At 36.8% G+C, this 24,203-nt stretch overlaps 1 protein-coding gene across 1 annotated transcript in view; it reads right to left on the bottom strand.

Annotated features, from left to right (window-relative positions):
* The window catches only part of GPC6 (glypican 6), a 723,711-nt gene that overhangs the window by 550,419 nt on the left and 149,089 nt on the right, over positions 1 to 24,203 (bottom strand). The gene's annotated exons all lie outside the window — the stretch shown is intronic.

Raw genomic sequence — 24,203 nt, 5'->3', positions numbered from 1 at the left:
TGAATACAGCCTCCCAATCTCAAGGCAATGTTGCTGCATTAACTATATTCAGCTGTTTTCTTGTGATTTTGATGTCATCCCTGACTTCAGCTCTCCTTATGTAAATATTGTCCATGAGATACTTTCACTTATTTAAAAAAAAAATTCAAACAAAAAATAATCTTGTTACTGAGAAAGGAAAACATTTCAAAGCAGATTTTTTTTGATAACAGGTATTTTTACTGCTGAAAACCTGAACACTGTTAGCACACACAGCTTTTAACTCAAATCTCTGCCTCAACACAGAGTGATATTTGAATGGATTCCTTTTAATGAAATAAGACTTAGAAACATATGAGTTTAGTTAATCAGCCCTCTATAGGAACACACGTAGAAATGATCATTTTCAAACGGATAAACATAGGAATTAGTAACTTTGACATATTAAATTATGGAAAATAATAACATTCCCCCTCAAATACATAAATATTCAATTCTTCCCCCATCCTCTTACTCTTTGGAAAGGGAAGTACTGCTGCAGTTGCTACCTTATCCAAGTAACTTATTTTCTGAATTAAAAGTGTACCTGAATTTGTTGCCACAAAACACTGGCTGTTGGAAAAATACTTCCCAAACATCTCTCAGTCTAAAGGAATAGGAAAAGTCTTTTCAATCCTGAGATTGGCTTCCTTGAGGTTGACAAGTTTGTTTGATTTTTGCTTCCAATTATAAGTCCTGAACCATAATTATATGTTATATAGTAACCATTTTATATGTCTGGCTGGCATTGGCTCTGCCAGACACAGGGGAAGCTTCTCACAGAACCCACCCTTGTAGCCCCCCCCCCCCCCCAAAAAAAACTGGCCATACAAACCCAATACAGCATCTTTTCCTTCTCTTCTACCCAATTTATATATATATGTGCATCCATCACTGTCGTTTCTCTGCAGTTAATGGGGATAACTTATTTGCTTCTAGAAGTTCCTGACTGTCTCTCCTACCTACATAAACAGAGCTGACAACTTAAACAAAATTAGTAATTTAAATGGATTAGAGATTAGATGAACTGAAGCATAGCTCTCAGTTATAGAAAAGAGTAGAAAAATATTATTTTTGAACACATGCTAGCGCGCATTTGAATCATTCCTAACTGTTTCAGGCCCAAAGTCAACACTTCCACAGGCAGTATGGATCTCTGCTGATCTCAGTCATACCTGAACCACAACATAAAAATTCTGGATTCAATTGCTCTGTAGAAGTTGTTCCCATGTTTATCACTGCTGAAACATTACTCTGAATTTTCACAAACCTCTCCTGTAGTGACTTAGACTGGGAAGAATCTAGTATAAACGATTCAACAACCTATTTTTAAGTACAAGCTACCAGGATCAAGGTCTTAGATTGTTTTTCCCATTAACCTTCCTAATGATGACTCAATTAATTCAGAATCTCAAATTCAAATATTAATACACTGAATTTAGTTTGGCCTGAAGAATAAAAAGAATTATTTTTCATTGTGTCCCTAGTGTTTAGCAATAACTTTTAATGAACAATTTATTTGATTAAATTAATCCTTTTCTCGGGTCATGAAGGCTTCATACTCTTCTCAAAGTCTAGCTACAACAATCAGATCTCAGCTACAAAAAGTTCATAATACATTTTTTGTAGTGTTATGAAAGATTTATGACTGATTTGCTATTTCAGTATTTCTGTTTTTAACAAATTTTGACTAGAAATTTACATTATATTTTATGAGTTAAGGAAATAGCTTGTGAAAAATTAAAATTGCAGTGTTGCCTTTTATGGAAATAATGTGTAACATTTGTGCACAATTCAGAAATTGCATTACACTTCTTTGCAGTTCAGTTGTAGCAATAGTTCAAAGTGACAAATATCTAGTTAGAAAAAATATTTCTGGCTTTGTCTTTTTCTGTGAGAAACTTAATAGTTACTACAAATACCATTATGTTTCCAATTATTAACAATATGAAATAAACGTGATAATGGCAAGCAATTACCTTGCTCCTATAACATAAAATGACCTGTTTCCTTTCATTCTTCCAATGAATACAGAGACTTTTTTTCCCCAGGGTAATTAGAAAAAGTAGAACAAAGACACAGAAATTCACAATCAGACCTCTGAAAACTATTTTATCATGAAAGTGTAGCAATAAATTGTATTTAAAAAATGAGCAGTATTCAGTGGCAGTATCAAAAAGAACTCTTATTCTACCCCATTCCAAGTACAGAGAACTTAGCAGAAGACTAAATTTCATGTAGACTATTCACAGGTTTCTTTTTTTTTTAATATTTGCAGTCTTTGGTAATTCAGTTGCAGACCAAAAAATGCCAGCTCAATCAGTAGTGATATTCAGCAAGTGCTGAATCTCAGTGGGAATGTACTGACAAATTTCTGGACAGTCAAATAAAATTATTGAGTATTCATAAAAGACACCAATCAGAAGATGCCATGATCACAATGTGCAGGACTGCAGCTAAAAAAGGAAAAGCAAAACAAATGTGTATGACAGCTTTCAAAAGGAATTATGCAATACCATAAAATGGTAAATATTTTGACAGTGTTTTAATAGAGTGCTTTATTTTATGAATAAACATATTCAAGTTTTCTCACTTTTCTCAAAATGAAACACTGGTAAACTGAAAACCTTCAATATATCTGAAAATACAAAACAAAAAAAGAAACCTCTCAACTCTCTGCACTATTTGCCTGTGGTATTGGATTATAATCAATGGCATATATACTAGCAACATTCTTATGCACTCTAAAGTACAAAATCACACTCATGTAGGGACACAAACTCTCTATTTCGCATGTTCCATAAATATAGTACCTAAATGTATAAGGTGTTGACTAATTAGTCCTTGAGTCGCTGTTTCCACATTACAAATTGAATTATGCCTATCTAAATTTCAAACCAATTCCATGGGTAAATCCCTCCACAACACCTATATTTTTCTAGGGCAAAAAGGTCACCTTTCAAGGACATGGAGTAGTACTTGCTACACCAGAAATGTGGTGACCAGTCAAAACTCAGTTCTTTTATCTGTAATAATTTTTAGGGTCTCTTTTAGCCCTCTGAAATCTGTGATATATATGGAATTGGATAACATTTATTTTAATATTTGAATAGTCACTAGAATTTACCAACATACATATATACAGGTTCCTAGGCATATACATACATCAATACTCATAAATATACACCCACGTATACACTAACATATTTTGTATAATTTTTTCTTCTAAAGATTTTAGCTGTTTTCAAGTAAAGGCACATTTTTCTGGGAAAGTCAAGACCCCATCTGAAGCCAAATCTGAAAAGGAGCAGGAAAGGCCACAAGGACTTCTAGAGGTCTATCAACAGCAAATGAAAAAGTGTGGGCCTGCTGTCAAATGGGAATGGGCACCTCATGACACAGGACATGGCAAAGGCTGAGGTGTTCAACACCTTCCTAACCCTGACAAGGTGATCTTGGTAAGACCAGCCTTCATTATTCCCCACCCTGAGACCTACTGGAACAAGGAAGATTAAAGGTTGGTGGAGGAGGATCAACCCAGGGAACATTTAAAATGAATGGACAGAGACCATTTCTATCTGGATGGGATGCAGCCATGAGTGCAGAGGGTGATAGCTGCCACCATTCAAAAACTCTCTCAAATATCTTTTTAAGGTCAGTACAGGGGGTTTTCTGAGGTGTGGAAGAAAGCAAATGTCATTTTTATCTTCGGGAAGAAGAAGATGGAGGACCCAGGGAACTTCCAGTCTCACCAGAGTATCTGGGCAGGTGATAAAGCAAATCATCTTGAAAGCCATTTCTAAACACAGGAAGACCAAGAAGGTGACTGGGTATAGTCAGCGTAGATTTATGGAGGGGAAAGCATGCTTGACCAAACCAATAACTGTCAACAGTGAAAGTACTAGAACTCTGGATGAAGGAAGAACAGTGAAGCATTTTATCTTGACTTCAGCAAAGACATGACCTGGATGATGGAACAGACTGCACCCTTTGGAAATTTGCAGATTACACGAAGCAAAGATGATTATCTGGTAGACCAGATGGTTGTGCTGTCATCCAGAGGGACTTCAAAAGAATGAAGAAATGGACTAACAGAAACCTCATGAAGTTCATCAAAGGGAAATACAAGTCCTGTATATGGGGAAGAATAATCCCACACACCAGCATGGACTGGGGCTGACTGGCCAGAAGCTTTTCAGACAAGGACCCAACAGACAAGAAGTTGAATAAGAACCAGTAGTGTGCCACTGCAGAAAAAAAAAATCCCAACAGCTTCCCAGAGCATTATTATGAGTGTTGCCAGCAAGTTGAGGGAAAATTACCTTGCCCTCTGCTGAGCTTTGGTGAGTCCACACCTGGTGTGCTGTGTTGAGTTCTGGTTATCCAGTATAAAAGGAACATGGAAACACAAGAGGGAGTATAGCAAACGCCCACAAAGATGACTAAGGGATTGGAGCATCTGTCATATGAGGAGAGGCTGAGAGAGCCACTGTTTAATGGCAGAAGGAAGGTTCAGGGTGATCCTCTCAGTGTGGATTTGACAGAAGTAAAGAAGACTGAGCCAAACACTTTTCAGTAGTGTCCAATTGTAGAACAAGAGGCAAAGAAAACTGATACATTTTATTTAAATCGTAAAAAAATCTTTTACTAAAAGGGTTATTGGAAGAAGTTGCCCAGAGAGGTTGTGGAGACTCCAACCTTGACGTTATCCAAAGCCCAGCTGGACTCCATCCATGGCAACTTGTTCTTGTTGACTGTTTTGAAGCAGACACGTTGGACTAGATGGTCCTTGGGGACTTTGTCCAACCTCAGCCATTCTAAAATTCTGTAATATACTGAAGCCTTCTTTAATTTAATGCAGGGAATTGCTGCTGCCAGCAGAGGTATAGTTTCTCTGGCTTGACTTTTTCACCAGCAAGAAAAGAACCTCACATCTTAAAACAGAATCCCTAGCGCATGCTTATATGCACAGTAATGTGTATTTTTTTTTTTTCTGTGTGTCAACACGAGCCATCATCTGAATCAAATCTAACAATATTTTTTTGTATAAAAATTTCTAAAAGTTAGTGTTTTTCATGACCTAGGACTATCAGGACTTTAAAAAGTGGTTAACAAAATCACAGTAATTTTCAACAGAAATCACTCAAAATTTCATTTTGAACAGACTTTAAAATATTTACTCAATCTCTGAATTGTTGCAATTTTTTCAAAGACACATAATAATGGTTTCTTATTTCATTATAACTCAAGGCTATTTTTTCTCCTTGTTAATCAAATATGCCCTGATCTAAAGGAGCAATACTAACTAGCACTTTTAAACCTAATTATATTATTTTAATGGGATTCGATATATAGATGCTTCAGTAATTTAGTGCAATTTGCTCAGCTTGGTTAGGAAAAAAGAGAAAGAAACAAAGCTTACTTTTCAATTTCATTATCCTGTCTTGAAAAGAAAAAATAAAGAACGGTCAAATTTATGTACAGTCTTGTTACAACTGAATATGTTAATTACTTTTTATCAAAACAAGTTGATGTTACTAGGAAACAGAGTGACAAAGGCCACAGGTGGTAATGAAAGAAGGATGCTTTATCAGAAGTGACTAATACTGCTTGAGTTGCCAAAGTAACCAGATTGTCTCCTAAAAATGTATGCTTTGACATTCGCTTATCAATGCTACTGAAATGCAGGTCTTATCATGACTGCATAGCAAATTTCATTTCCATATAAGTGATGAATATGCAGATTCTTCCATTATTTGAACATCCCATTTATTTCTTTTTCATGCACAGAAGAAAAGAAATGTTTCTTGTGGGTAGATCTCACCCTTTGAAAGGGATAGGCAGTGGCTTCCCTGATTTCTCTTTTGAACAGTTTTGCTTTTGGGTCTTGGGTGATTAAGCAGTAGTTTTGCTTTGGATTGAGGGGCTTCTCTCAGTTTCTCTTTCCTTAACCAATTTCTTTTTGCTGTATTTTATACATCTCATTGCCTCTTTCAGTCACATATTGCTACCTAGATATCAGAAAACATTGTGAATGTGCTGTTTCACAGAGAATCAAAGACTTTTGTTTCATTTTTTTTATATCTGTATTACCATAAAATCTCAGAAAATTGTTTGGATCTGAGTCACTAGAGCCTTTGTTCTACCTTTAGTTGCCATTTTCATCTGTGCAGTAAAGACAAATGTACATTTTTCTTAGCTTTCTCCTACAATATTATAGCAAATTATTCATGTTCTATGTTATCACAACATCTACACTATTGCACACAGGGCTCTAAAAAGGGAAAATGCCTTTTTGTCAGTCCCTTAAAGCAAAACTAGGCGACATGAAATGCTCTGGCAGCAGTATGGTACTCTATAATAATTTATTTCTCTATTGACTCATTTTGTATCTGCAGCTGTTCAATAGATCCCTGACCAGGAAGTGCAGCATTTGTGCAGGGACTTGTGGAGTAGGAGAGAGACCATGGCACCACATGGCAAAAGTACAGGTGTAGTGGCAAAGAAGCACAATAAATAATCAAAACAGAAGGGCAGGACTCTCATGTTCAGTGCATGAGATTTGACAGATCTGAGCAGCATAAAGCCAACTATTTTGACTTGCTAAAGTTCTGTTCTTGGCACATGTGTAAATGACTACCAATTGAAAGAGTAGAAAATCAAATCCTACTTCCTTTGTTGACACAAAACAAAAATATGACTTTCTCATCTTTGGAAATTGGCCATGAAAAATGTCTGAACAATTTTCAGCAACACAGGCACACAGTGTCATCTTGGGAATAAGCGACTTCCAATAATTCAGAGCAGAAAATCAGCATGTTTCTCAGCTGTTGAATACTGCAGGTTCTTCTCAGAAAAAGGTATGATTTCATGAGAAATGAAACCAATGAGTAATGGAGCCACAAGAAAAACTGTTGAAATTCCATGTAAGGCTTTTTCTGTTAAATAAATAAATACTTTTCTCTGTGCAGTAGTGCAGTAGAGATTGTCTAAAGGGATAAGTTTTATCTTCTCTAATTTTGGACATCTAGGCATTAAATATCCACATTTGGTGTTTGGATACATACAACAATGAAGAAAACTAGACTTCTCCAGAAGAAAATTTGTTTGACTCCCACAGATACCTATCTCAGGATGAGATTAATTGTCTCTGGAAATACCTCTTCCTTGACTTTAAAGGGAAGTTGGGAGTTGAAGCTGGGACATTAAAAATATAGTTGCTCAAATTATGGTGCAAAGTTATTCATGGTGACTGCAAGATACAAGACTGCTTAAACAACTGGCACTTGATGTGAATGCAAAAGCACTGAGCTGAAACAGTCTACAGTATGTGGTTATCACAGAATGTAAACATTAATCTTGAGACAAATTTTATTATATATTAAAAAGTTTGAGAGCAATTCAAATTATGAATGGCTGAAACAGTGAGCCTTTTGTACAAAAACCTTGTATCAGTACCATCCAAATTTTAAAAGCAGTATCAAAATGTTAGAAAATATATATATTTTCCCTTAAGAAATCTGTCAGTTTTTGAAGACTTTAGTAAGAATGTGATCTGAAAACCTTATTGTTTCATTACCAGTTGCATTGAATGCAGTGTCAATGCACCTACTTAGAGAACACACGGCTCCTCAGCCATTTTGTTTTCATTCAGTTCAGAAAGGTTAGTCAAAGGCTGAAACTGCACTTGTAGGTCAGCCCCTGTCTTCTTCATGAAAAATCATGAGCAGCCTGAAGGTGCCACAGAAAACTGGACTAGGTAGGATATTAGCTCTCCCTGTTCTGATGTACTAGTAGTAGTAAATATTCAGTCGAGCATTAGTAAAGATCTCAGGCTTTCCATTCATCCACATCCCATGTACCAATATTACTAATTTTTGGAAAGAAAAAAAAGAAAACAGACTGAATAATTGCAATTTTTTCTTCTGGAATTCCTTCTCTCTCCTCCAAATGCTGTGTGCTATACAAAAGCCAAGTTATTTATATGATTATTTTTATTATAGTTCAGATCCAATTAGAATTCTTTTGACAGAAGGTTAATACAAACTTATACGCTTTAATATTCTGCTGGAATAGTTAATTCCTTAGTTAATGCTTTACAGTTAAGGTACTGGTCAAGAATGCACCAGAATCCAGAATATTTCTGATTCCTACGTGTTGTCCTATCTGGAAATCCTGACTGACTCACAATAGGCTCCCAAGAGGGCCACTTAAATCAGCAAAACTGATTAGGTTGGAAGCCTTAGTCTACTGAAATAATTCAGAAAAGCTACTCTACCTGAATATTCTACTGAGGGAATTTTGTTAACTAAAAATTGTCTCATGGGCTTTCATCCCTTTCATGTGCAGGCAATTCTTTCCTCACAATGCCTGCAAGTAATGGATCACTGCAAAGTTTATATTTACTATGAATTACAAACTTTAAAACCAATACATTATAAAACTACCGCATCAACGTTTCTGATTCAGAACACAAATGCATGCAAAACGTTAATACAAACCTGTATGTATAAAATGGTCTGGGGATAATATGTCTGGCTTCTTTGAGCTATCACACAATATCCAGTGTTAGCAGTTAAAGCATTAAGTTTGCATGTCAATTGAAATAGATATAGAAAAAGAGTTTTATAATGCTTTTATAATGCTAGAAGAGATGAAAGATAACAGGACTTGGATTGCACAAGAAATAGAGGCAGACTACTAGAGTCAGTATTATAAAAAATTCTTATTCAGTTCCTTTTTATTGTTGTTGCTGTGAATACCACTGCAAGTGAAGAATATTAATATTTTAAAGGGAATAAGCAAAAAACAGATTCTGGCTGAATAGTACTAGTCTTTCACTGCAAGACCTCATGTTTAACCAGACTATATGTGTAGTGTACCTTACAGCCTTTCCTTTTCTGCCTTACATTGTTTTTGTTATTAAATAATAATAGTTCCCTAAAGTATTCAGTGGAACAAGGGTGGTCATGTTGCTAAACATGCAGTGAGATGCACTCCTTGCACTACTTTCCAAAGAATTAGCCTAGGCAAAAAAATTTACTCTCAGTGACAAGTCAAGGGCAAAAAAAAAAAAAAAAAAAAAAAAAAAGAAAAAAGCAGACCCTTTCAGTCTAATGTCCCTTCCTCCCAAGTCATTTAGCTCCATGTTATCATATGGCTATTTGAAGCCTCTCAGTTTTCTATAATAGTGGTCCTTTATTGGTTAATGTGGAGTGAAAATGTTACTGTACTTGTTCTCCAAACATCTTACTGTTCTGTCACTAAGACAAACCAAGCCACACAAATAAAAAAAAAAATTCACATAGACTTTCACAGTAACAAATGCATTATTCCCATCTGCTTCACATGCCTTATTATGTGGTCTGAAAATTTTACAGTGCCTTGGGAATTTGCTTAAAAGAATACGTGAATAGCTAAAAAGTGTGCTAGTCTCTCCATTTGGATACAAATTCCCAGTCCCACCCAAAAAGCCTACATGGCTACACTACTTAGTTCTAATTAACACATACTTCTACCATGAAACAATCACAGTAAAGTTTAAATATCACTGATTTATGAGGTCAAAGGTTTGGGCGCTCTAATCCATCCCAAGTCCATCCTGAGGTGAGACTGTGGCTTACTGTCTTTTGCAAGAAGAAGAATGGTATCTGGGGGAGACAAAAAGTGCTCTTTGTGACTAAATTCTCTCTGAGAACCAAACACATCACTCTCATCTGTCTCCCATTTCTCAGAGTTTGTGCCTTCATTGAAAGATTCTTGTCTAATCTGCTCATGAATTCTTGTTCCAATGCTTCAATTGCCCTAGTATTAGAAAATTTGGGATTCTGAATGCCTATTTGATTTCCCTCTTGTAAACTTTGAGAACTCATTTGAATTTATTAAATCCTTTTTTATATATTTGAAGACTATTCTCTTAACTGAGAAACATAAGTTTCTCTCACCTTTTATCAGAGGTGTCATAATTCTTTTTGCTCTGTATGGTCTATCTCCAATTGCTCTTTCTTGTATTCAAGTCTGGACAAAATTTCCCAGCCTCGCAGCACAAGGGAGATATATATATATGTATATGTATATGTATATGTATATGTATATGTATATGTATATGTATCTTTCCAAAAGTACTTCTGTGCATCCATCTCACTATATAATTTGAGATTCTTTTTGCCAATATCATGCCATTTTGACTTTTGCTACTTTTATTATATAAAAAAAATCTTTAAAATGGTACATAATCAACCTTTCCCTAGCCCATACTTACACTGCTCTTTCTCCCACATTTCCTTTTCTCATTTATATTCCCCCTATTTTCTCCCCAATCATTTCTTTTCACATTTCAGAGTCTTTTCCTTTCATGCTGAAGGTTCCACTGTGTACAGGTTAGTATCACTGGAAAGCTGAATAAGTATTGCTCCTATTGTCTCATCCAAATCAATACCATGAATATTAAATAACACCAGACATAGTACAGACACTGCAGAGCCCTTCCAACACATTCATACAAACCACCACTGAAGTGCTGATAACAACTCATTGAGAATGACTTTCCAATCAAGGTTATGTATAGCTGGATGACAGAGCTGATAAGTAGTAAATAAACAAAAATAGGATAAAAACCCAGAATGGACCTCATGCGACTCAGACTGTGTTGTAAATTTATAATTGCAGCAGCTCGACAGCACTGTTACATATATATGTTAAGGGAACATGAACAGAGAAAGAATCTTTCTTATTCAGAACACTAGTCAGTCTTACAGCATGAAAAATAATTTTCCAAGACTCTCTTATTAGCAACATCATGCATTATACAACAGCACTGCTTGTTCAAACTGTTTTTCTGATAAGAAACACTGCATTTTAAAAAGCAACCTCTATTTTAATATTTAATACCACAGCATATCTAGACCTCCAAAAGTAGAAAGCTATTTAGGCAAGTAGAGCACTTCGTGTAATGTTAAAAGCATTTCTGGCATTTTATGTTATCTACTTTTTAATGACTGTATTTTCCTAACATTAAAAATGAATTAATATCTTTCCTTAAGTAGTCTGCTGAATGCTGTAAGAGTAAATCTGACAGGGTTACTCATACCTTGCCTGTACTGTAGAGACCTATACATCAGTTTGTTTTTCATACTGTTGAAGGAAAATGGGTTTGCTTCAAAACTCAGCATCTCTAAAGCTCATCATAGATATGCCTGGGCACCAAGGAGAAAAACTTACACTAATTACCTTCAAATTTCTTTAAACTCAAATGTCAAATGCTAAGTCACCACTGCTCTTGCTGGCATTCAAATCCAGAGAGGAGTGAGCTGTATCAATCCTTCAAAATTGCATGTGGTCTAAACCTTGCAGCAAAGAAACCCTCAGAGTTGTGCAGTGAAGTCCTAGGAAAACTATCAAAAACACCAAAACAAAGATCAAGTGTCTCTTTATTTTATCCTCATCTATAACATAAGTGATTTCACTTTCCGTGTTTCCACCTTCCTTTTCCCGAGGTTTTTGTCTGCCTCTTACAAGTACATTTTTTATTGATATCAAACAGAAACAAAAATGACCATTCATAGAACTCCTACGGTAAAACAGGAATCTTGGGAGTATAATAAAATATTTTGTAGTGTATTTATGTGGTTTCCTATTTTTACATTTCTTCTCCTCATATTCACTTCAGGTTATATATTGAGATCTGAAAACAGCCTTCATTCCAAGCTGCTAATGGCCCTGTGTCCTATCAGCCTTTTTATCTTTACACCCTCCAGTTCTTACTGGTAAGAAGGTAAAAGAAACTGAAGCCTATATATCTCAAATGTCCAATTTTGCAGTGTTTTGTTAACACAAAGGTCAACATTACTCCAACATTCTCTAACAATTAGAAGGATTGAGTCAGACATCTTATCTAAAAGCTATTGTAAGAAATAGTTCTCAATGACAAGGAATGTGAGAAAAAATATGGGACACTCTATCAGAGCCAAATCAATAGTAAGGAAAGAAATTCCCTGATACTTTTTTTACATATTGGGAAGATCATGCTGTTGTTTCAAAATTTCTGACTGACTTCCTAGTTTTCTTAAGAAACCTATAATCAACTATAGCTGATGTTAGAAAACCACATACCAGTATTTTCTCATCAACTCTACATTCTGTTCTGCAAATTATGGCAGTGTTTAATGGGAAAGAAATGCTCCACTGATACCACTATATTAAGCTATTCCCTAAACTAGAACTGAAAACAGAACAGATGCAGTGGCAACAAAAACTATGCAAAATATTTGCAGAACCCTGCCTCAAATCAATACCTAAGGATTCCAACACAGATCTGCTCGCCTTTTCCTCTTCTGAGACCACATGTCTTCACAGCACAGAAAGAAGAGGAAATCTTCCCTGACCTTGGTGTGCAAGGTGCTAATAGCTGTGCAGGAGTTAAGGCCTCAGTCAAAAGCGTGATTGTTCCAATGTTCTGTAGCCCACATAATGCAGCTTTCTTCAAAATGCCTAATGCCACAGATTCAGAGAGTCTAACTCTAGTATTCTTAAAATGTATGCACAACGATAGAATTAATGAGCATTTTTGTACAGGTACAATGAATTTTCCATTTTCATTTGTATTTACAGACCTGCAGCTCACTGTGTAAACCCAAAATGTAAGAGACAAAAGGGTTTTATGGTGCATAAATGGCAAGATCACTTATAGCACCCATTCTTGGAGTGAATATTCTTTGTAGGCATATTATCAGGTCTTTGAAAATGTTGTCCCCCATTATACTGAAAAGAGGCTTTATTTTAATGGTTATATATTGATTTTCTCCTAGAAGCAATAAGTTCCTTCACCCACATGATCTGTTATTCTCATGCATGCTGACATTTCTAATGCAGTATATTAAATAAAGTACATCCTACTCACTGGAATTACTTTCTGGAAGCAATGACAAGCATTTCACAGTATTTCACAAACTTCCTCAAAACCATCTACATCAGCTTCTAAGAAAAGCAGCTATTACTTGCAGTTTTCCAGACTTACAAACAGTGCTTCATTATCTTGACCTAGTAGTCTACAGAAACTTTCCCATAAGGGAAAGCAACTATTTCTCATACTAGAAGCATCACTATAATTAGACCCCTACTGAGCTGTCCTTAGCCCAAGGCTCAGTCAAGAAATTATATCTGGAAAACAGCATTTGATTAGGATAAACTTATAAATTCATTATGCAGGTCTCCTAGCTATCATTTAATGTGGATAATTCAAACTCCTTTTCATAAGTTATTTAATGAGACAATAAGTATCCATGGGACAGGTTATTAGAAGTTCCCAGTAATACATTTGAGCTGGTATAGGTCATATATATGCCTTGGCTCTGTGTTCAAAAATAGGTGTTTGAAGATAGACTAGGAATTAAAAGCCATCAGAGAGCATGAATATCTGTGTAACTGTAGCAACAAGGTTAATTTAAATAATGGAGTGGTACCTGAGTGATTCATGTAAAAATCAAATGTAAAGGACTAAGATTTCCTTCCAAGTCTAATCCTTCTATCCTTAAAAATAAAAAGGATGACTTTCTGCCTGTGACAGACTCGCTACCAACGGTCTCGCGAAAATTTAAATTAGCACTAATAAGGAACAAATCTCAAGTGATTCAGAAAGCTGTTAGGGCTTAGTTCTGCATCTCAGAAACCGTGAGGCATATCCTGTTGGAGCAATTTCTGAGGCACCATACATGGGCCTGCATTGATTCATCTTTCTGATGTCAAAGAAAAGCAGCAGTAAAGGCTGCTTCACTACCACCTAGGATAACTCATCCTAGTTATTCAAGATGTAGGTGTGGAAAGAAAAGGATTTATACTGCTCCTTATCGAGGCTGGTTCCCCTCCCACTCTGCAGCAAACGTCTCTGTCACTATGTACTCCTTCCTGAATTCCATCCCATAGATCTGACATGGAGATGGGCGCTAGAACACAGCCCTCTCCAGTGGCCTTGCCACTCGGGTATTTGGCATCGCCATGCCTCTGACAGCAGGGAATTCCCTGCCAGCACAATCAAGAGTACAACAACAGGGCCCATACTGCTTGACTGCTTGAATTCTCCTCAATGGTGGCATTCCCACGGCATTTGTGCTCCTCTAGTAACACATTTGTCAGTCTGAACCCTTGGATGGGGTGTTTTTCACAGGGGCATCCATGCCTGGGAACCTGGTTTCAACTTGCTGCACTGCAGCAGTCCCAGTGTGAGAGAGGAGAGCATCTCAGGCAGGTCTGGCAGCTCTGCTTCGAACATTTGTGTTATTCCTACCACTCCCTGATAATAGTGCAAGCAGATGGGAAGCCCTATATTGGTATAGATTTCTGCAAGTTTATGCAAATCAATACTAAAAAAAGTACAGTCTCAGGGTTAGGAAGGTCTTGCTGCCAGGAAAATATAGCTTCTGCCAGGAAGAACGAAGCTCTTTAGAAAGTTTGGGGCACTTGAAGAAAAACTAAAACAGGTAAAAGCACAGAAGAACCCCAAAGCAGGACAATTATGGACCATTTTCTTTTCTGCAGAGGCACCTATGGAAAAAATGGAGTTAGGAGCGGCACAGGGCAACTTTTGTTCCCATGAGCATGTTGCATGAAGCAACACCTTGAGGTAGAGAACTGAATATAGAGATGTGATGGCCCCCTGCAACAGGACAGCTCTGGATAGACCTAATTTGTCATCACTTTTGTAGCCAGAACCTAAAAGATTAGATGAAATAGTTTTTGTTCAAACTTTTTTTTTTCCTTTTGTCCTGGATTGCAAATGAAATTAGTGGTTTTATTTTTATGTGATTCTGACTGAGATTTCACTCTACCTGGAAACACAGCAAAGAGCCTGACAAGAAGTTAATCACACCTTCCCTCCTACGAAAAGGATGAGTGACAACAGCAACACAATCAAAGGAGTGATAAAACTCTCTGTCCAAGAGTCAGATCGAGTCTGTCTTCCCCTTACTGATCTTCATTTTTCCAAGTGTTCCAAGAAGCCCCAGTGAAAATGAATTTACTCAGCTTCTCTGCCTGCCACTACTACCAGATCACTTTCCTCATGGTCCTCACACATGATGAAAGTGTGAAAGGCTTGCACAGTGCCTTTCACCTCCTCCCACTGTGAGCACTGCAGCATCCTGGATTTAGGAGACAGTGAGAAGTTTTACATATGTAAACAGTCACTTCCCACTTATGTGATATATTATTGTTTTTCAGAAAACAGCCAAGGACACTGAATCTGAAAGTAACTATAATTCTACCATGCAAGAACCATAACTTTATACTGTGAAGTTACCTTTAAAAATATGATTGGAGTATTATGTTTCCATGTTATTCTCTTGCCGGAACACAATAAATTCTTGTCAAGCCTGCTAAGATTGGAGGATTTTATTCAGCTAAAGCTTAAATCAGTCTGACTTATGCAAAATTTGAGAGGGATGAGAAAGGTGCCCTTTGCCATATCTCACTGGTACCTCATATACCTTGAGATCAATGTGCCTTTCAATATTCATTGTGTCAGGCTTTATTCTAAATCCCCACAGGCGCAGCAGGCAGTGGGAGTGAGAGCAGGCACAGTACTGTTCCACGTACCTTCAGCCTGGAAAATTAAGTTAGAGATGATTTGTCCATTACCATTTGCAGACCTGCAATTGGGGCTATTTTTGGTTCTAAGTATTTCTGTGCTCAGGCAATTGTCTTCCCTTTGCTATTAGCCTTTACTCTGCTTGATCATGCAGCCTGTCATTTGGTACCTTCCTGTTGCTTTCTTGGCCTCACAAGTTTTGATAGGCTTTTATGGGCAGAAAGGTCTCATCATGCCTTCAAAATGTGAAATCCACATCTGCTAACTATTGGGGGAGGGAGGTCCAGACAAAATAGACAGCTGTAATTGCATGGAGAAGCTTTATGCTTTCAAATCACAACTAGATGGCTTTGTGACATGTAGCGTGCACAGTTTGCACCTGAAATTTTAATTAACTGTGTAGGGAACAATCTGTCATAAATGCATGTGATGAAATGGTCTCACTTTAGAAAATGCATTGCAAGTCAAAAATAAGGTTCATTTTTACCATGAATAATCCCTTTCTTTCATCTGGAAACCCTGCTTAATGCCTTTTCTGAAAAAAACCCCAAAAAAATCATTAAAACCTCTGATGCTCTGTCTGCTTTCTATATGCTTTACAATTTCTGAAGGATTTTTCCAAGGATGATGAGGGACAAGATCCTTGTTAAAGAACACTTTGAATCTCATCCAACAAAGATGACAATAAATCTTCAAACCATTTCTGACCATATGTCACAACTCCTGAAGGCAAATGAAGGCTTTTACAGCTTTTAAATAATCTTTGGCAATGACAGCTGCTAAGGCACCCTCCTCCCCACTCTTTCTTTTCTCACAAACGGGAAGGAAAAGTTGTGCTTTCATTTACTCTGCTCCCAGAGTCACATGTCATGACCTGGGTTACTGTAAACTAAACATTCAAAACAACATGAAAGGTCTACTTAATGTGTGCAAATTGAGAAACCTGTTATCCACAGAGCTCACGCAGTTTTCAAAATAAAGATACTGCCTTACATTCCTAACCGTGGCACTTTTCAAGGGCAAACTGTATTTGCTTTGGTGTTTCTAGCACTAAATCAGCCCCAGACACAGAGAAATAAGTAATTTTGTTAACCTCTGTATAGGAAACTTGCAAGGCGTGAGTCCTATAAATTACTATATTTACCATACTTAATAGTATGATTTCTGCATCCATTTTCTCCTGTTGAAAGGCTCAGATTAGTAAATCAAGAGTGTAAAACAGGACCTGAATTTTAAGGAAACAGTAGTCCTTGTGACCTCAATAGAGCATTTGTCTCCTTGCAGAGAATCTTGTGAGTTATGCAGATCAGTCTAGCAAGCCTGGGAGAGCGATGCTTTGAAACAGAATGCATTTATCCATGGGCACATTTTCTTATATCACAGGGTTCTAGATGGAAGAAAAAAAAGACCACTGCATTTTAAAATATTTGTAGGGGCAAACAGTGTATGCAAGTGTCCCCAGCTGCACTGGTCAGTATTCAGCTACTGGAGATGGGTGATTTCCAGAAAGTGAAGACTTCATCAGTAGTGAAATGCTATATTTATTGCATTTTACCTGCCTTAAAACTACACAGGGAATCCAAATACAAAGTGCATTCTGTGTCCAACCATATAACTTAGATTTTTATATTTCTTGGAGAAGTCTTAGTCTACAAATCAGTTAATTAATTTCATAAACACACACATTTTTTCTCACTATGTGTAATAATATATGTGACATCCATGACTAATATAGTAACAATGTTCTAAATATTCTTTATCACATTTATCTGTTTCCAACATCAACTTTAAAAAAAGCCCAGAAAAACTAAAAACCAAAGCCCTCAAAACCTTGATATACTTTTTAAAATCTTACTTGACACCAGGCTTATTTTTATTATAATATAACAAATATCTACAATTACCTGCCCTAAATGGATACACAAGTCAATGCCTTTAAAGTCCCCTGTGTCTTTAGAAGCCTAAGTTCTACAGGTATCAAACAGTGATATCCTCAGTTGACATTTGTTATATTTGCATCCTCAGCTATACAAAACCTGATATTTAAAATCATCTTTGGCACATACATGCTTTCAGAAGTCTAGCCACTGAATCTTGAGTGTTTTAATTTTACAAGTCTGATGCCAAGTTGGTTCAGAGCATGGCTGGTATGAGTTTGTAGCTGCCCTATTCTGATCTGGGCTTTCCCATTGGTAAGGACAAAGAGAGTGTCTAGGAATAAGGCATCTATTGATTGTTGATTATGACAAGTTTAAAAAAAAAAGAAAAAAACAAAAGCAGAAGAGAGATGGGATCTAGAATCTATTGTGGATTTTTGAACTGGTGGGAAGAACAACTTGGGATTTCTGCAATCACACACAATGATTTTACACGTCTCATTAGAGGCAATTAGTTGATTTCTTAATTTATTTTTTCTTTCAAGAAAGAGAAGACAAGAAGCACCTGATGAATGCAGTGGTGGTTCTCACCTTAGAATCTACCCCTTAAATGGAAGGTTTAGGTTCAACACTCTCTTTAGACAGAATATACATAAACCTTTTACTTTCCAAGAACATGCCATCATCCATTCTGTATTTTGGAGTGAAGATTTCTGTTCCTTTTGCAAAACATTCCCTATGGTGACTAAACTGATAGGAATACGTCACCTTCTGAAGTCTATCTCAGTATGACTAAGTCAAAATAGCACTTTAGGCCTAAAAAATAAGTTATAAATATACTCAGTTGCAAATTTATACATATATTTTATACATATCTGCAGATGTTTTCTTGCAAATTGCAATTACAACAAATGTGTTTGGTGAAACAGGTGTCTTCACTTCCAGGACACAGTGAAACACATGACATAGGTCAAGTATTTGCTGACCAAACAAGCAGAAGCTGGTGTGCATATACCTATGTACTTTCTACAGTGAACAAAAAGTACACGTGCTTTCAAATTCAGCCAAGTTCCTCCGAGCTGTATTTTATACCCCCATTAATTATGTAAGAGAAATGGGAAGATCTGGAACTGGAGCAGTTTTTAAGGACAGAGGAAAATAAATAATTGAATACTGCCTTGCTTTGGATAGCTTCCACATTCTTTTGCCCTAAGATATCTCTTTCAAGCTTCAGGGAATTAATGAATTAGATCACTGATCCATCTATTACACCTGTTTTGGGGGAACACAAAAAAATGGAAAAAAATATCCCCACAAGGTGGAAACATCTTGCAATTTATTCCCTTCTGTGACTGCTTGACATCTTCCCAAGTGAGTGAAACAGTAAAAAGCTTGTTTAAATACACAAATTTAGAAGTGGGTTTACTAATTTCTTTGATTGGATTACATGAAAATACTAAAAGTGTAATGCCAAACATTCTCAGGAAACAGTTTATATCCATAGGCAAATTACCTTAAACACATATATATGTTTTAGATAACATTCAGTTTTTATCTAAGATAAACAACTTTTGATGAGTTATGTTAAATCATAAAAGTTACGGGAAGGAACAGTTTGAAAAATAATGAATCTATATTCTTGAATTTATGAGAAAGGGAAAGTCAATCTAAATTTAGCCAAAACTCATGAACTGTCTTTTTTCTAACCTGAGCTCGCACTCAGGCTGTGACCTGAGAACATGCACATACTTCTATCCAGTCCTTCAGAGTCTGAAGGCCCCTCTCCCATGCTGGGATATTAAATTTCCCTCTCTTTTAAGGTGAGGCGGGTGAAGGAAGAACTGATAGGACTGTCCTGTAATGTTGGCAATAATTTATTTCTGACGAACAAACATCATAATTCAGTAAAATACAGTTCCTAGATGAGAAGGTAGAATCTCAAGACTGCCCCTCCCCTCCCGATTACAATCTTCACAGCCTAGAAGCTGTCTTATTGAGCATTTTCTTCAAACTCACATGCTGAAAATTCATACCCATGGCTTCAAACAAACTTTGAAATATATATTTCTGTAAAGATGTTTAGGCAGTTCCTGCACTGCCCCATTTTCTAATCCCTAGTCAAGGAAACAGAGTGTACGCAAGAAAACACTGTGAAGGAGCTGTCCCTCCCTCATTATAAAACCCACCAAGAAACGCCCTTAAATACCACTGTGTGATATGGAGAAAGATTTAAACATTATTATTAAGCTTTCAAACTGTCTAGTTCCAGATTTTGCTGGTTTCTTTCCACTGTTGTCATTTAATTATAAATGCTGAAGCTTTTAGCAGCACAGAATCAGTTATATTTGGTTATGAATGATTAAGTGTGCATGAAGTTTTTACCAGCACATTAATCATCAGGTGCAGAAAGAAGCACGACACTAGCTAAAAATTCACTTCCTTACTGCCCATGGGAAGTGCAAAGTCTTCACATACAGTCAGAGATTGCTTACCTTTATGACAGAACAAATGCTGAGTAAGATGCATTGAATTTGCATCCCCCTAAAAAGCACTTCCATTTCGTCAAAGAGATTAATTATCCTTGGACAGTATGAATGGCAGCAGCAGAAACAGCAAAACAGCAGTGGCAAAATCAGGTTAGGAGTTTTTATATTGCTTTATTTGATGCCTGATGCTGGATCCTAAACCACACACTGCAGAACAAACTAGTTCAGGGGAATGGGTATCTCCATGCATGCTTGCATTTACCTGCCAAATTGCCCACTTCTACTCTCATGTGATTCAGCTGAAATGGTTTTGTACAGCAGAGCAGCAACGTGCAGAGGCTTGGGGCAAAGTGTGGCCCCTCTGTGGTAAGTTTTGAAAACACATTTTGTAAAGGGCTGTATTTCTATTTTCAAGTGTGAACAACTGTAAGGACCTTTGCGGTTTGGGACATTCATGTGACCTTTCTATTAATTTCACATTAGAAGAACCTTCCCAAATGTCACCTATCTCCGAGAGAGAAAGTCCCTTTCCTGGCTTCTGAGATGTTAATTTACCCATTGGGACAAGTTATGCCTATGTGTCAAGCCTGAAAATAACTTGGTTATCATAAAATGTGTCTCCAGCAGTCCAGGCTTTGTGTTCAAGACTTCCTTCTCCCTTAAAATTAGTCAGAAGCATTTTGACACACCTGAATATTTTCTTTAACTCAGTTAGGGTAGAATAAAAAATCAACTTAAAAGCAAATGTAAAATACAAAACAGTTGCAAATGTTTACAGTAATCTATATTTAAGCTATATGAGTGAATGAACACCCAATCTAACAGATTTCTCTGTATATCCAGCTCCCAGATGCAGCCTCAGGAATCCTGCTGTCCTTCCTTCCCGCTCTATGTCCTTAATGAGCATCTGTTCCTACTTAAACACACTGGGTTTATAGACTACTTCTCTGTGTGCTCTCCTGGAGTTATATACACATTCACTTCTTCCCAATTCCCACATTTATTTACCTCTTTGACTTATGGCAGAGATGATTAAGACAGCCCTCCCATCCAAAGGAAGTTTGTCCTGCTGCTGCCGTGGAGATGGAAACACTGGTGCAGCAGAGCACTGTCGCTTCCTGCACTTGTGTGACCCACTACGAGCCTTTTGACTTATGAATAATTCCTTCTCCAGCCTGTGTAAAAATGTCAGAGCAGAAATTTCACTGGCTCTGTTTGCATTCATAAAATCAGATGCATTTTTTATGGTAGCTTGGAGATTATCAAATGTACTTGATACTAACATGAAAACAAGACAACTGTGTTTATTTCACTACATGACCCCATACATAAATATCAAACTATTGAATTAATGCTGCTGAGATGGCCACTGTTTTGAAGTGACTGTCCCTAAAACCTATCTTTGGTAGTTAGTAACTGGTAAACTGGAGAATTTAGTAGTGCCACCAGCTAGCTAGGCAAGATGCACCAGAATAACCCAAATACAGCAGTACTAATTTTAAAACTGCAGAAATCCAGACTAGCATTTTGCAAGATGCAAGCCTCCTATGCAGTGGCAAGCACTCTGAAAACTCGGAAAAAGAAGAATATAAGAATCCATGTAGATTTTAAGTCATTTGTTTGCTCCTCTTGTTTGTAACTTGGATATAGAAAGTTTGTCAAAGATTTTTCAGATTTTTTATGGGAAAACAAAAATATCCATGGCTATGACCTGCATAAGCTCTTGTTTTGATAGGCTTACTATTAGATAATCATGTTTGAGTTTCTTTCTAAAACAGCAGATGAAGCCTGTGCAGTAGAGCTCCAGAAAAATATTAACAGAAAATAGGGAAACTTGAAGTATGCAACAACAATAACCTTATGCGTCTTCATACAAAGTGACTGAACACTCCTGAGAAATTATTCACCTAAGGTATTAAATTGACCCTTAATAGTAAAATCCTGATGATTATTCTTCACTGGACAGGTGATGGTATTTGAGGAATCTTTATTGCTTTGCTTATTTGGATGAAAACATTTGGTTTTGCATGAAAATATGCTGAAGTATGAGTATTAAGCAATTTCAGTAAAAGCAACTTTGGTGTTCTACTACAGTAACCACCTAAAGAATAATAAAGTCTAAGAAAGTTTACAGTAGCACAAAATAAATATGGTATGTATGCAAATTAACGCTATCCAGCAGAAACCAGTTCCTTTAGCATAAAATTAAAACTCAACTGCGTTTTCTTTCAGCCTCTCCCTGCAGGACCAGCTATACCTCCTTTAAAGTGAACTTTCAAGATAATAAAGCAGTGGCATGATGAATATTCTAAAAGGTCAATACTAATTAACTACATTAATGTATTTTACATAGAAACAGCTGTTTGAGGAAACATTGATTTTTTTTCACATGCACCAGCAAAAGTTCCTTTAGCAAGATTTCTGTGATAAAACACTTGAAGAAAGGCAGACTAGAGTGCCTTATGAACACTACAGCATGTTTGATTTGCACGTATCTGTTGTATGCATGTGCATGTGCATGTGCATATTTACTCATACACATAAATGTGTTAAGTTTGCTCAGATCATTAGTTTAAAAGTGTCAACATTTGCAAAGAAAACAAACCATATCCCCAAATGTACACCGCTACTATTGAAGGAAATCAACCAGTGGCCCAGATGCTGTGAAGTCAGCTTTTGCACTGACTGAATTGTAACCTGCAAGCTCCATCTGAACACTTTGTACAGTTTTAGTTACAAAGCAGCTGCTACTACAAATGATCCATCACCTGGTCCATTTCTCTCTTAAAAAGATGGGGAATGGTCTGTGGTTCAAATGGTCTGTGAATGACTAAGAAAATTAGTTCCTGTGCATGTGCGAGTGCATTGTGGGTTTTTTTTTACATTAGTAATTCAGTGCACTGCAACAAGGTGTTTTGAACAGCAAAGCACTTTCTCTTGAGTTTTTAAAAGCTTTTACTACACAATCATTCTAGTTCATTCTTGTGGCACACATAGGATTCGCAAAAAGACATCAAGACATCTGGTTAAGCTTCATCCAAAAATCCTTCATTTTCCACAATCAAGCACTGATTCCATTATCCATGCTAGGATCTAAGAGGCAGTTGCTGTATCTTGCTTTTCTCTCTTTCTCTATTTCTGTTCTTTTCTGCTCCTGATTTCTTCTTAAGGTTGGATGGGTTAGAGTTTGCTAAGTCAATGTTTTGTGAAGTGCATTGTTTTGACTGAATGTTTGCTTTAAATTTTGCTTTAAACTTCCTGACCTTCTAAAGTTTGCCAGTAAAGTTTGGTTTTTTAACCTTTTGAGACCTTTGTTGTGTTTCTCCTGTGTGGTCACCTCAGGAAAAAGTAGTATCTTAAGCCCTTTTTAAATAAACACTCAGCAAGAACCAGGGCTTTAAAAGGCCCTTTAAAGATGCAAGAAGCTATGAACATTACTCTTGATATGAGTCTTAGACATCTCCATACATGAACCCTTCACAGCTCATTTCAAAACTCAAAACTCCTTGAAAAGGAATTAAGAAATAGTGTGAAAGAGCTTCAAAGATGCTAAGTCTGGGCCCTGCCTTCTTTATTAATTAATAACTCTTCCTTTGCTTCCTCTCAGACACAAAAAGATTCCCTCACCAATTTCACTTTGCAATTTTTTTGGCTTTCCAAGTGACAAAAGACTGGTTAACAGCATGCAAAGTCTATCTGTACATAAAAACTTAATGAAGATACAGTTTGATTCTTGAAAAAGCAGGCATTTCTAATTTGCCTTACTCCTCTTATGGTATGCTTTATAGAGTGGCTTTGACAATTATCTGTACATACATCCTTGGAAAAAACTAGCAGCTTGAAAGCTGTCAGACCAAAAAATGGCCACAAAAATGACCAAGGTTTTGGAGCATCTCTCATGTAAGTGAAAGCTGCAAGAGATGGGACTGTTGAAGAAGAGAAGGCTCAGGAGGATCTCATCAATGAATGGAAATACTTGAAGGGAGTGTGTAAAGAGGAGAGAGCCGGGTTTTGCTCAGCGGCGCTCAATGATGGGACAAGAGGCAATGGGCAAAACCTGAAACACAGGAGTTCTCTCTGAACATTAGGAATGCCTTTGTCACTGTGAGGGTGACAAAGCACTGGCACATGTTACTCAGTGAGTTTGTGGAGTCTCTGTTTTCAGAGATCCTCAGAATTCAACATGAGTTATGCACTGTAGCTGACCTTAGTTTGAGAAGTGGAGTTGTTGCAGTTGGTCTC

The sequence above is a fragment of the Ammospiza caudacuta genome, chromosome 2 (genome assembly GCF_027887145.1).
Source record: "Ammospiza caudacuta isolate bAmmCau1 chromosome 2, bAmmCau1.pri, whole genome shotgun sequence".
NCBI lineage: Eukaryota > Metazoa > Chordata > Aves > Passeriformes > Passerellidae > Ammospiza > Ammospiza caudacuta.
Note: the sequence above shows the minus strand (reverse complement) of the source record. Positions and strands in the feature narration are given on the sequence as shown.